The 13,168-nt window shown below is 44.6% G+C and overlaps 1 protein-coding gene across 6 annotated transcripts in view; it reads left to right on the top strand.

The window, feature by feature from the left end:
- Positions 1–13,168, top strand: part of SPAG9 (sperm associated antigen 9) — a 171,581-nt gene that overhangs the window by 95,936 nt on the left and 62,477 nt on the right. The gene's annotated exons all lie outside the window — the stretch shown is intronic.

The following is a 13,168-nucleotide window of genomic DNA, read 5'->3' as shown; positions in this document are numbered from 1 at the left end:
GTTGCAAAAAATTACAGGCGTGTTAACAGAGAGGAGCCACGCCTACACAGTCATACACTGTCCTCTATGGCAAGTTGCAAAATATGATAGGTAGCAAAAATTTTCACTACACCGGACTCCGCCTGCCAGTTCTGTTTGCGATGTTACGCTCTGCGCACTGGAGGCGAGCGGATTGTCCTTTCAATGCACGATATGTCATTTGCCTGGATAGTTATAAGTACCCTCCCTGTATTCTCAGACATTTGGCCCATTTAATGTTCTGATGCACACTGGACTGATATATCCGTTATAAAGCTTATCAAGTATCATCTGACTCTGTTATTTATTGATCTCAGAAACTATTGAGGTCAGCGCTGTGACTTATTGGTGTTCACTACCCCCCCCCCCCCCCCCCACCCCCAATTGTTTTTAAGCATTAGCACTTTACATCTTTACAATCATTACACATGATTTTTTTAACGCTTGGGGCCTGATTCACAAAGCGGTGCAAAGTGTTTGCATGCCTGTGAAAAGCCCTTTATCACGCCTAAACTCAGTTTAGGCGTGATAAAATGAAATCGCGCGGCGCACGGTGCAGTGCGCGTGATACGCCCATTAAACCCTATGGGCGCTGCGCGCGCAAAACTTTGCGCGCGGGGCTTTGCGCGCGATAAAGAGCACAAAACGGTGCTAGCTCAGCAGTGCAAAGGTTATCACGCCTAAAGTCTTTTAGGCGTGATAACGGAGTTATCAACCCTTTGTGAATCAGGCCCTTTATATTCTATAATACTGAACCCGGGTTTAATTCATGAGGAGGTTTTTGAACCCCAATTCATTCTGTACTTATTGATCGCTAGTTTGTCCATGATCAATTATTTATTGGCTATACATGATTTTCAGGAGCTCTGTGTGTTTTATGGGGGTTTTTAATAATTGAATAACCATGAATTGTGAACTAAGTTAGGATTGAACAAAGTTGCTTTATTTTCCTTATCCATTGAGTGGTGCTGTTTCTAGGCTCCTGTCTGTCCTCTTTGTTTGCCATGAAAGGTGATTTGTATTATTATAGTGTTGTCAGTTTCTTTACGTGTCTAGTTGTGCGATTGTTATGATGATTGTTTAGTGTTTTGTATTATGTCTTTGTTAGCAGTTTTATATGATGGGGAGTGCATTATATATTTTTTATTACTGTTATTCTCTAGACCATAAACTGGTTGTTTAGGTTTGTTTGCCCTGTAGTGTGTGTGTTTTTTAAATATTGCTGTAGTAATAGAAACCTCTATAGTCTGGAGTGCTGACTGTGCAGAAAGCAGTGCTGTACAGCCCACGATCATATTACACTGCATATTGTTTAGATGTTGAAAATGGGGTTATATTGCACTGTGTTCAGTCATACATATTGCACAGAGTCTGGTTATGATGTTCAGTATCTGGTGGGATTGTACAGTGCCCAGTCATATTTCTCAATTTCTGGTAACATTGATCAGCATCTGGTTGTTTCATCCTATATATTGCATACTGCACAGTGCCTAGTCATATTGGACATCACCCACTCCCATTGTATAGTGCCGGGCGATATTGCTGAGTGATCATGCTATACAGTAAATAGCCATATAACATATCACCTGATCATATTGCATAGCGCCCAATCATATTGCTCCAATATCTGGTCGTTTTGTCTTTTTATATGGCACATCACCTAATCATATTGCATAGTGTCTAGCTATATTTCATATTACTCAGACACATTGTACAGTGCCTGGTTAAAGTGGATCTGAACTCTTACAAGGGACAGAAGGAAAACCGAGAAATGCACCGTGTGTATTTATACAGTTTAGCCTGTCTAATTACACCTCTTCTGTGAGCAATAACAACTGTAATTTGATATCTCAGCTGTGTCAGTTGGCTGCCTCTGCAGAGCAGCTAATTTTTAAACACAATATGTTAACCCTATGTCTGCCCCTATGAAAACAGGAAGTAGACACAAAGCATATTTATTGCAGGATTTGTACCAGCTGTAAGGCCTAGTTCACATTATCAAGCACTGAGCTTTTCCCTGCGCTTTCAGAGCGATTTGCTCTTTAAGCGCTTTTCTAAGCGATTTTTTTTTTCTTCTGGACAACAATCAGGAAGTGAACTCTTTGACCTGGAACTGAATAAATACAATGCAATTTTTTTTTCAAAGCGCTTTTTCAATAGTCTTTCGATTCCCCATACTTTGTATTGAAGCGCCAACGCTTAGGAAATGGTGCAGTAGCCGCGTTTGCGATTGGAAAGAAAGCTCATCGGTACATTGACAAACATTGCTCAAGCGCTTTTAAAGCACTTCTAAAGATGGCCATCGCTTTTAAAACATGAAAAGTGCTCATACTGTGAACAAACCTTAACAAGGAAGTGTTTTTCTTTAAAGGTTATTATGCTGTTGCTTATCTTTTAGAGCAGAGAGGAAGTTCTGAATTCAGGTCTGCTGTAAATTGCATGTTGCCTTATTTATATTGCACATCGTATGGTCATATTGCCTAGCACCCAGTCACAGTGCATAGTGTACATTCCCATTGTATAGTGTCTGCTCTTATTGCACATCATCCAGGCACATAAAATAGAACACAGTGATATCGCACGTCACCTGGACATAATGAACTGTGCCCAGTTATGTTGCATTTTCCAAGTCACATAATGTCATCCAGTCATATTGCCCTGCCCCTAACTGTATTGCACTGTGTCCAAGTCTGTGGGTTATCCTGTAGTTTGGCATAAACCGCATACCATATATAATGCATAGTTTGTTCCTCTTTGAAGCCGTGCTTACAATTAGCCGATCCCGTGACTGCAGCGACTTAGTGAAGTCTGTTGTCATTAGTCACAGCCAGCCGCCTGAACCATTAATTTGTGTGACCTTAATTCCCATTGTGTTTCCCGCAACAGGGGCACGAGGCTGTTCTAGAAATCACACCGACTGTCTGCTGTCACCCTGATATGACAATGACACCAGCTGGTCTGCTGTTACCCTGATATGACAATGACACCAGCTGGTCTGCTGTCACCCTGATATGACAATGACACCAGCTGGTCTGCTGTCACCCTGATATGACCATACAGCACTTGTGTGTCTCTTATCCAAGGCTGACTTTTTTTCTCCACCTGAACAAATGGTAACGGATGCTGTTTTGAGTCAGGCGTCAGTGTTTTGAAAAGTACCTGTCATACTGTCACAGTGATCCATCTGATGTAGCAGTCACACCCATGTCAGAAGGAACCAATCACTTATATTAGTTCAAGTGAAGAGATTTTTGTTCTTGTACAGAGTACAACGCTGCTCCCGGGCTTCTACTTGCCATAGTTGTCTAAGTAGAAAATCATGGTGTCTCTTTGTGTGGAGCATTGTGACCAATACACATCAGTTTTCCAGATTTTGTTACCTTAGCTTCCCTTCCTCACTCCATAAGGCAAACTGAGTATATCTGAGATAAAAACGAAACTGACCCAAGTTCTGTTTTTGATGTCCCAAAATACTTCTGGTCTCAAACTCAATTTACCTGGGGGCCGCAGGAGGCAAAGTCAGGATGAGGCTGGGCCGCATAAAGCTGGCCATACACTGGCCCGATTTGCGGCCGTTTCGACAGCAGATTAGATCACTGGGATCGAATCTGCTGCCAATCGTTCGCGCTACACGCCGAATTTCGATCCATTTCGTCCGATCCCGTCGATTGCTCCGTGCGGAAAATTACCGTCGATCGCCCACGGGTAGGGCGCGCGTCGCTAGCGGCATTCGATTGCCCGACGACCGACGCAATAGAACGGCAATAAATTACCTGCTCCACCGGCGCGACTGCCCCCGGTCACCGCTACTCTGTGTCCGCGCTGGTCTCCGGCATGCTTCAGTTCCTCCTGCCCGGCAGGAAGTTTAAACAGTAGAGGGCGCTGTACTGTTTAAACTTCCTGCCGGGCAGGAAGAAGCAAAGCATGCCGGACCTGGAGACCAGAGACCAGAGCGCAGACAGAGCAGCGGTGACCGTGAGGACTCTTGCCGGCGGAGCAGGTAATGTATGCGGGGGGGGGAGCGGCGGCGGCAGCAGCACCACCACCACAACAGATTATGAACGGTTTCAGGCTGAAATCGGTTCGCAATCTGTTTGCAGTAAAGGTAGCCATATGATCCCTCTCTGATCAGATTCGATCGGAGAGGGATCTATCTGTTGGTCGAATCTGATGGCAAATCGACCAGTGTATGGCTACCTTAAGGGATTTCACAAAAAAAGTCAATCAGCAGCTCCCAGTACACCCCCCATCCCCCCCCCCAACCCCGGAACCTTGCATTGATTTTTATTTCAAAATCAAATTCACACTAAAGCGAACTATTTTGCCTATTTTACCTTATAGTTTGCTTCAGTGCTCCCATTACAAGTAATCCGACGTGTCCCCGCTGCAAAACGAGGGCTGCAGAGCCCCCAAATTTCCCGGGGGCAATCCGCCGGCATTTCCTGCGGCGGGGATGCGGCGGATTATTTGGGAGCACTGAAGCGAACTATATAAGGAAGCTTTTGCCGGCGCGGGCCACAAAATATTGTATTGAGGGCCGCAAATGGCCCGCGGGCCGCGAGTTTGAGACCCCTGGTTTAAACATTGGCCTCAATTCACTAAGATCACGCTGGAGATAAGGCAAGAGAAAACTTAACTCCACACAGTGAGAGAGTTATCTTATCTCTTCATTCCTTAAGTTACCTCCTCTGTAGTTACAGACTAACCAGCATGCTCATGGTGAACCAGAACTCATTGGAGTGTGTGAGGGACTACAATGGTCCCAAAAGCCCCCTTACTAAAATACTAAGGAAAACGAGTTTGCTCCGACTCCTCAGTTTCTGAAACCACGACTCCGACTCCAACTCCGGGTACCCAAAATTGCTCAGACTCTGACTCATCGACTCCGACTCCTTAGTCTAATACTTAACAGGGCTGTGGATTTTGTACAAAAACCATGCGACTCCGAATCCTCAGTTTCTGAAACCAAGACTCCAACTCCTACTCCGGGTGCCCAAAGTTGCCCCGACTCCTCGACTCAGACTCAGACTCCACAGCCCTGCTTAAAACAGACAGAATTTGTGATAATTCAGGTTGGAGTGAGCTTGAGATGTCTCCCAGGCACCACTGCTGAATATATGCAAATTAACCATTGTTGCCCTTAGAAGCTCAACACACCTCCAGAACCGCTGGAATGCAATGATGTGTCAGCTTGTTAATTTGTACAGAGTCATAATAATCCAACATGCATACAGACTATTTTGGATTGTTTGTTCCTCATCAGTGCATGTCATGGATTAATTTGGCTCTATGGAGTAAGGCTTGTAACACCGAGAGGTACAGACTAACCAGCAAGCTCATGGTGAACCAGAACTCATTGGAGTGTGTGAGGGGCTACAATGGTAGTTATGTAGTTATTTTCACACGCAGTTAATTAACAGCCTGTCTTTAACTTCTGGAGTTATTTTAAGGATTGAAGAGTTAACTTAAAGACAGAAGAGTTAACTTTAGGTTTGCCTGAGGTAAAATGTTTCCTGAATACTACATGCCTCATCACCATGGTGATAACTCTAGAAACGTTATTAAAGACAGGAGATAAGCTTAGTGAATTGAGGCCATTGTGTTTTTTGTTCAACTGGTGGTTAATTTTTCACCTAAAATAATCATTTGTGATAATTTCAGGTGACAGTTTATACACTGTCATTGTACAGATTGGTTGCTGAGTTCCCTGTTAAAGTGTAACTGTCAGGCATAAAATAAAAAATCAATTCTTTATTTTTATCTGGTAAACAAGTAATAAGGCTGCTAACCAGGCAATCCAAAAGATAAAATCACTATTACTTGTTGATAAATGATCATTTCCCAGTTTACCTGACTCTTATTTGGGAAGTTGCAGGGCATGCTGGGTTGTCCTTTTGTGCTTCTCTATTTCCCCTCAGACTTGACTATCTCTGATTGGCCAATATTTCTCATGCTGAGACAATGCACTTTCTATAGTGAAGTGCGGGCAAATCGGGCAGAGGAGAGTAGGGCAGGAAATGACATCAGGATTGGCTTCAAAATGGCCACACTTAAAATGGGAAATGCTAAGAAGGAATTTCTCTTTTTTTTTTTTACTGTAGAAAAATCGCTAAAATCAAAAATGTGGACAGTGCAATACATATGTTATGTAAGTAGAGCAAGTATTTATCTACTTATATATGTGTTGTGGTGTTTTTATGGGATAGTATGGCTGACAGCTCCTCTTGTCATATGGAGAGCACTGGGAGGGATTTGATTGGAGGCTGCTAGGCAGTTCCTCACACTGCAAGAAGCTCCAATGAGCCGAATCCAGTAACAACCCTTTCCATGCTATCTAAATAAAGCTTTAAAAAAAATAAAAAAAACATCTAAGGCTTCTTTTTTTTGCTCAGGATTGCTATCTGTGTTCTCATCTGGGAAATGTCCTCTGACTTCTTCTGTTTAGTAGTGGGTAAATCTCTGAAAGTTAACAAATTACCATATATTCCGGCGTAAAAGACGACTGGGCGTATAAGACAACCCCCCAACCTTTCCAGTTAAAATATAGAGTTTGGGATATACTCTCCGTAGAAGATTGCGCCTTTTCCAACACACACCAAATAAAAATTAAAATAGATCATATTCTGGTGCTATGTATGAACAGATACTGGTGCTGTATGTGGTACCCAGTATATAACAGTATACAGGTGTTTGACTGGTTGGATTGGTCAACTCTCCCTAAGCGGATTTTTCAGCTCTACCTGTCCCCAAGCAGATAGGCCAGCTTTCCTGGCCTCCCTGTTTATCAAAGCGGTATGGAAGAAAAGATCATGCTGTGCCCATAAACACGCCTCTTTAACCCTTCTGGCCCACCCTTGTATCCTACTTACCTCCTTCTCTGCCTCTCAGATCTCGCACATGTGCGCCTGCGCCGCTTCACTACAGTCCTCAGCAGCGAGATCTGAGAGGCCGTAACAGGATAGGGCGTATCACTCGGCATCAATGACACCCGGCGTATAAGACGTCCCCCGACTTTCCAGATGATTTTCAAGGGTTAAAAAGTAGTCTTATACGCCAGAATATACAGTAAATCTTTTGTGTAGGAGAGGAAGAATTATTGCGTCTAAGTTTTTCTGCAACTCCTTATTTCCTGTTCCTTAGTCCGCTAGGGCTCATACTAAAGCCTTGCAAGGCCCAGAGAAAGTTAGAAAGTAAAAAAAAAACCTTATTGGGGAAACGGATAACATTAAAAATGCGTACAATTAGTTTTCTACGTTAATGAGTTTGGTGCGAGCGATAAACGATTAGTATTAATTTTAGTAATTTTATATTATTGATGTACTGTTTAAAACATAAAGCTGGCATCAATCTCCTGTCCTAATCTATCCTTGCACACTAACCCTCCTACTGCCTCTACACCTAACACTAACCTTCCTGCCATGACATCTACTACCGCTGCCCCTAACAATAACTTTCCTGCCGCTACACCCAATACCACTCCGCCTAACGCTAACCTTCCCGCCGCTACACCCAGGTGTAGCAACAGGAAGGTTTAGGTGTTTCCTAAAAACACCTCAATACCAGCATACTAAACCCTTTTCCTTACCTGCCCATAACCTTCCTGCCACTACACCCACTACCACTGCTCCTAGCACTAACCTTCCTGCCATGACACCCAATACCACTCCCCCAACACTAACCTTCCTGCCATGACACCCACCACTGCTGCCCCTAACACTAACCTTCCTGCTGCTACACCCACTACCACTGCTCTTAGCACTAACCTTCCTGCCGTGACACCCAATACCACTCCCCCAACACTAACCTTCCTGCCATGACACCCACCACTGCTGCCCCTAACACTAACCTTCCTGCTGCTACACCCACTACCACTGCTCTTAGCACTAACCTTCCTGCCGTGACACCCAATACCACTCCCCCAACACTAACCTTCCTGCCATGACACCCACCACTGCTGCCCCTAACACTAACCTTCCTGCTGCTACACCCACTACCAGGCCTAACACGAACATTCCTGCCTCCACACTTTCTACCGCTGAGCCTTACACTATCCTTACTGCCGCTACACTCACTACCACTGCACCTAACACTAACCTTCCTGCTGCTACACCCATCACTGCTGCCACAAACACTAACCTTCCTGCTGCTACACCCACCACTGCTGCCCCTAACACTAACCTTCCTGCTGCTACACCCATCACTGCTGCCACTAACACTAACCTTCCTGCTGCTACACCCACTACCACTGCGCCTAACACGAACATTCCTGCCTCTACACTTTCTACCGCTGAGCCTTACACTATCTTTACTGCCGCTACACTCACTACCACTGCACCTAACACTAACCTTCCTGCCGCGACACCCACTACCACTGCGCCTAATACTAACCTTCCTTCTGCTACACTTTCTACCGCTGAGCCTAACACTAACCTTACTACCACTAACACTAACCTTCCTGCTGCTGCAATATCTTCTACTGCTGCGCCTAACACAAACCCTCATGCCACTACACCTACTATGGATGCTCCTAACACTAATCCTTTTGCTGCTACATCTACTACCGCTTTGCCCAACATTAACCTTCCTGCCCTTACACCTAATACTGCTGCACCAAACACTAATGTTCCTGCTGCTACACCCTTTACCGCTGCACCTAACACTAACCTTCCTGTCACAACACCCACTACCACTGCACCTAACACTAACCTTACTGCCGCTACACCTACTTTTGCTGTACCTTCTATATATCGTGGTAGACCTAAGCCTCTTCTCTCAATCCCAGTGTGCACCTTGGTATTAAAATAGTTTTTAAACAGAAAACCGTTTCAGTACTGGAGAGTCACTTATTTATTGGACCTGACCAGAAAAGACAGTTGTGCTCAGCTGTCACTTTGTAGGCTGCATCTGGACAAGCAATCAGGCAGGTGATAAGGCAGGACTTGTGTCTCAAGATTACCTTACAAACAACTGCCAGGTCGGTGCATGGGCTGCAAGAAGAAGGCCCCAACACCCTCTGGGCTGGAGGTGTCTCCCAAAGCTTGCATTGTCTCTTGTTTCCACCAGTAGCACCAGCCTACTCAGGAGCTAGAAACTCTCCCACTTGGCCTCAGTGTTGATGGCCCCTTGTGGAACAGGACTGTAGGCAGCACTGCTCCTTAAAGATCCACAAAACTGTATTAAAGGACAATTGTAGGAAGAAGAATATGGAGGCTGCCATATTTATTTCCTTTTAATCAATACCAGTTGCCTGCCAATCTATTTGGCTGCAGTAGTGTCTGAATCACACCAAAAACAAGCATGCTACTAATCTTGTCAGATCTGACAATATTGTCAAACACTTGATCTGCTGCATGCTTGTTCAGGGTCTATGGCTAAAAGTATTAGAGGCAGAGGACCAGCAGGAAGGAAATAAATATGGCAGCCTCCATATGCCTCTCCTCACAGTGGTCCTTTAACAATAAACTTTAATGAATAAACCAGGTACTTAAAGCGGAACTGTAGATCGAAAATAAACCCATTGTTTCACTTACCTGGGGCTTCCCCAAACCCCCAGCAACTGTCCTGTCCCGCGCCGGTCCTGCCCGAGCCTCCGTTCTCCCGCCGCCGCTCCGTCCCGTACCTCGGCTTGTAAGTCGAGGCCAGCGCAGCCCTGCCAAGCGTATCTTTTCTTTGTGTTCCCCTCTGCAATAGCGGTGAACGTGAAGAAAGGATTCGCGTGGCCAGAGCTGCGCAGTGGCCCGGCGGCGAAACCAAAAGTAGCTGGCGGCAGGAGAACGGAGGCTCGTCGAGGAGCGGCGCAGGACAGGACGGCTGCTGGGGGCTTGGGGAAGCCCCAGGTAAGTGAAACAATGTGTGTTTATTTTCGATGTACAGTTCTGCTTTAAAGCAGAGCACCAGTGAAAATAATGTAATAAAAAAAGCTTACTTCTTACAATAATTATGTATATATGATATAGCCAGTGTTTGCCCATTGTAAAATCTTTCCTCTCCCTGATTTACATTCTGACATTTTATCACTTGGTGACATTTCTGCTGCTGGCAGTTGATATCAGTGCAAGAAGATGCTGCTTGCTTTTTTTGGCAGTTGGAAACAACTGGAAACAGCTTTTATTTCCCACAATGCAACAAGGCTCCCATAGTGTGATGTCAGAACCATAGTCCTGACATCACACTGTGGGAGGGGTTTCAGGACAATATCAGCCATACAGAGCCCCCTGATGATCCGTTTGTGAAAAGGAAAAGATTTCTCATGGGAAAGGGGGTATCAGCTACTGACTGGGATGAAGTTCAATTCTTGGTTACGGTTTCTCTTTAAATTCTATTGCTCATCTAACCACCACAGCCAGATATTCTTTAAGTAAAAACCTCACCAAAAAGTACCCCATTAAGCTCTAAAAAGTTGTTTCACACCACTGGTGTGACTTGCCACATAAAGTTGACCACGATGTAAACTACAACTCCTAAGAGAGCGGAGGGTGGGGAGGTCGTCCTTAGTCGCTTTGGAAAAAGACAGCTGAGCTGCCAGACAACACTCTCTTTATTTCAGTGGGTTGCAAAAGTATTTGGCCCCCTTGAAGTTTTCCACATTTTGTCACATTACTGCCACAAACATGAATCAATTTTATTTGAATTCCACGTGAAAGACCAATATAAAGTGGTGTACATGTGAGAAGTGGGTTGAAAATCATACATCATTCCAAACATTTTTTTTACAAATAAATAACTGAAAAGTGGGGTGTGCATAATTATTCAGCCCCCTGAGTCAATACTTTGTAGAACCACCTTTTGCTGCTATTACAGCTGCCAGTCATTTAGGGTATGTCTCTACCAGCTTTGCACATCTAGAGACTGAAATCCTTGCCCATTCTTCTTTGCAAAACAGCTCCAGCTCAGTCAGATTAGATGGACAGCGTTTGTGAACAGCAGTTTTCAGATCTTGCCACAGATTCTCGATTGGATTTAGATCTGGACTTTGACTGGGCCATTCTAACACATGGATATGTTTTGTTTTAAACCATATCATTGTTGCCCTGGCTTTATGTTTAGGGTTGTTGTCCTGCTGGAAGGTGAACCTCCGCCCCAGTCTCAAGTCTTTTGCAGACTCCAAGAGGTTTTCTTCCAAGATTGCCCTGTATTTGGCTCCATCCATCTTCCCATCAACTCTGACCAGCTTCCCTGTCCCTGCTGAAGAGATGCACCCCCCCTGAGCATGATGCTGCCACCACCATATTTGACAGTGGGGATGGTGTGTTCAGAGTGATGTGCAGTGTTAGTTTTCTGCCACAAATAGCGTTTTGCATTTTGGCCAAAAAGTTCGATTTTGGTCTCATCTGACCAGAGCACCTTCTTCTACGTGGTTGCTGTGTCCCCCACATGGCTTGTGGCAATTTGCAAACGGAACTTCTTATGCTTTCTGTTAACAATGCATTTCTTCTTGCCACTCTTCCATAAAGTCCAACTTTGTACAGTGCATGACTAATAGTTGTCCTATGGACAGTCTCCCACCTGAGCTGTAGATCTCTGCAGCTCGTCCAGAGTCACCATGGGCCTCTTGACTGCATTTCTGATCAGCGCTCTCCTTGTTTGGCCTGTGAATTTAGGTGGATGGCCTTGTCTTGGTAGGTTTACAGTTGTGCCATACTCCTTCCATTTCTGAATGATCGCTTGAACAGTGTTCTGTGGGATGTTAAAGGCTTTGGAAATCTTTTTGTAGCCTAAGCCTGCTTTAAATTTCTCAATAACTTTATCCCTGACCTGTCTGGTGTGTTCTTTGGACTTCATGGTGTTGTTTCTCCCAAAATTCTCTTAGACAACCTCTGAGGCAGTCACTGAGCAGCTGTATTTGTACTGACAATCGATTACACACAGGTGCACTCTATTTAGTCATTAGCTCTCATCAGGCAATGTCTATGGGCAACTGACTGCACTCAGACCAAAGGGGGCTAAATAATTATGCACACACCACTTTGCAGTTATTTATTTGTAAAAAAAAAATGTTTGGAATCATGTATGATTTTAGTTCCACTTCTCACGTGTACACCACTTTGTATTGGTCTTTCATGTGGAATTCCAATAAAATGGATGCATGTTTGTGGCAGTAGTGTGAAAAAATGTGGAAACCGTCAAGGGGGCCGAATACTTTTGCAACCCACTGTACTTAGCTTACCTGCTGTTACCTGTTGCAACATTGTATTCGCACAGCAACACCTGTAAACATCCCTTATCTACCTGAACCGACCAATCAGGTTTTACTTACCTAGCTGACTCAGCAAAATTCCGTTAACCTGTATAGAGGGCTGTAGCCAATCAACTAAGCCTTTACCTCCGGTAGGGAGAATATGAATTTTACCTCACGAGGGGAAATATGAATTTTATCTCATACAGAGCTAGTCCACACTAGGTCCGGAAACGTATCCGTGGCTGCGTTTTTCAAACCGGATGAAAAACTGAGTCCCGGATACTAATGTTGATAATAGCAGCCAGCCTCACCCAAGTAAAAAACGGATCCGTCTGCGTTTGCGGGGATCCGTTTTCAAAACCTGAACGGAAGGTCCGGATCTGCTGCATTTTCACGCAACGGATCAGGACCACGGATACACGCAGGGGGTAGTGAAAGCAATGAGAAAACGCATCTCCAGCTCCACAGGCAAAAAACGGATGTTAAAACGGATAGCCTGAGCTTTATGATTGGCCCAAAAAAATCCTCCCACTCCTTCCTAATGATGGAGACGTTTTCTGTCAGGGAAAAACCTGAACGAAAACTGATGCACTTTCATCAGTTTGCAGTACGGTGGGTACTTCCCCTGATCCGGACTGCAGTGTCCGTCCTGCAACTGTGTCTAGTGTGGACCAGCTCGCAGATCCATGTAGGGGCTACTTTATACAATTTGTCCCTTTTCATTCTGATACTCTGTTATACAGAAAGGCTGATGTTTGAAGAGGGGCACAGATAAAAAATAATTCTAAATAGTTGTTCTGAGCAACTGCTCAACTTTTGCTCCTTATTTACTTGTCCTGTTGAGAGAAATCAGACCCACTTTTTAAAGAGGAACTAGGTTTACTTTGCTCTGTAATGCTGCATTGTTATGGAGAAGACACACAGTGGTGTCTCTGTGGTCCTACAGAGCTCAAGATGAAACCTAAAGTCCAA

This window comes from Hyperolius riggenbachi, chromosome 12 (genome assembly GCF_040937935.1).
Source record: "Hyperolius riggenbachi isolate aHypRig1 chromosome 12, aHypRig1.pri, whole genome shotgun sequence".
Classification (NCBI taxonomy): domain Eukaryota; kingdom Metazoa; phylum Chordata; class Amphibia; order Anura; family Hyperoliidae; genus Hyperolius; species Hyperolius riggenbachi.
This window is presented reverse-complemented; position numbering and strand designations above follow the sequence as displayed.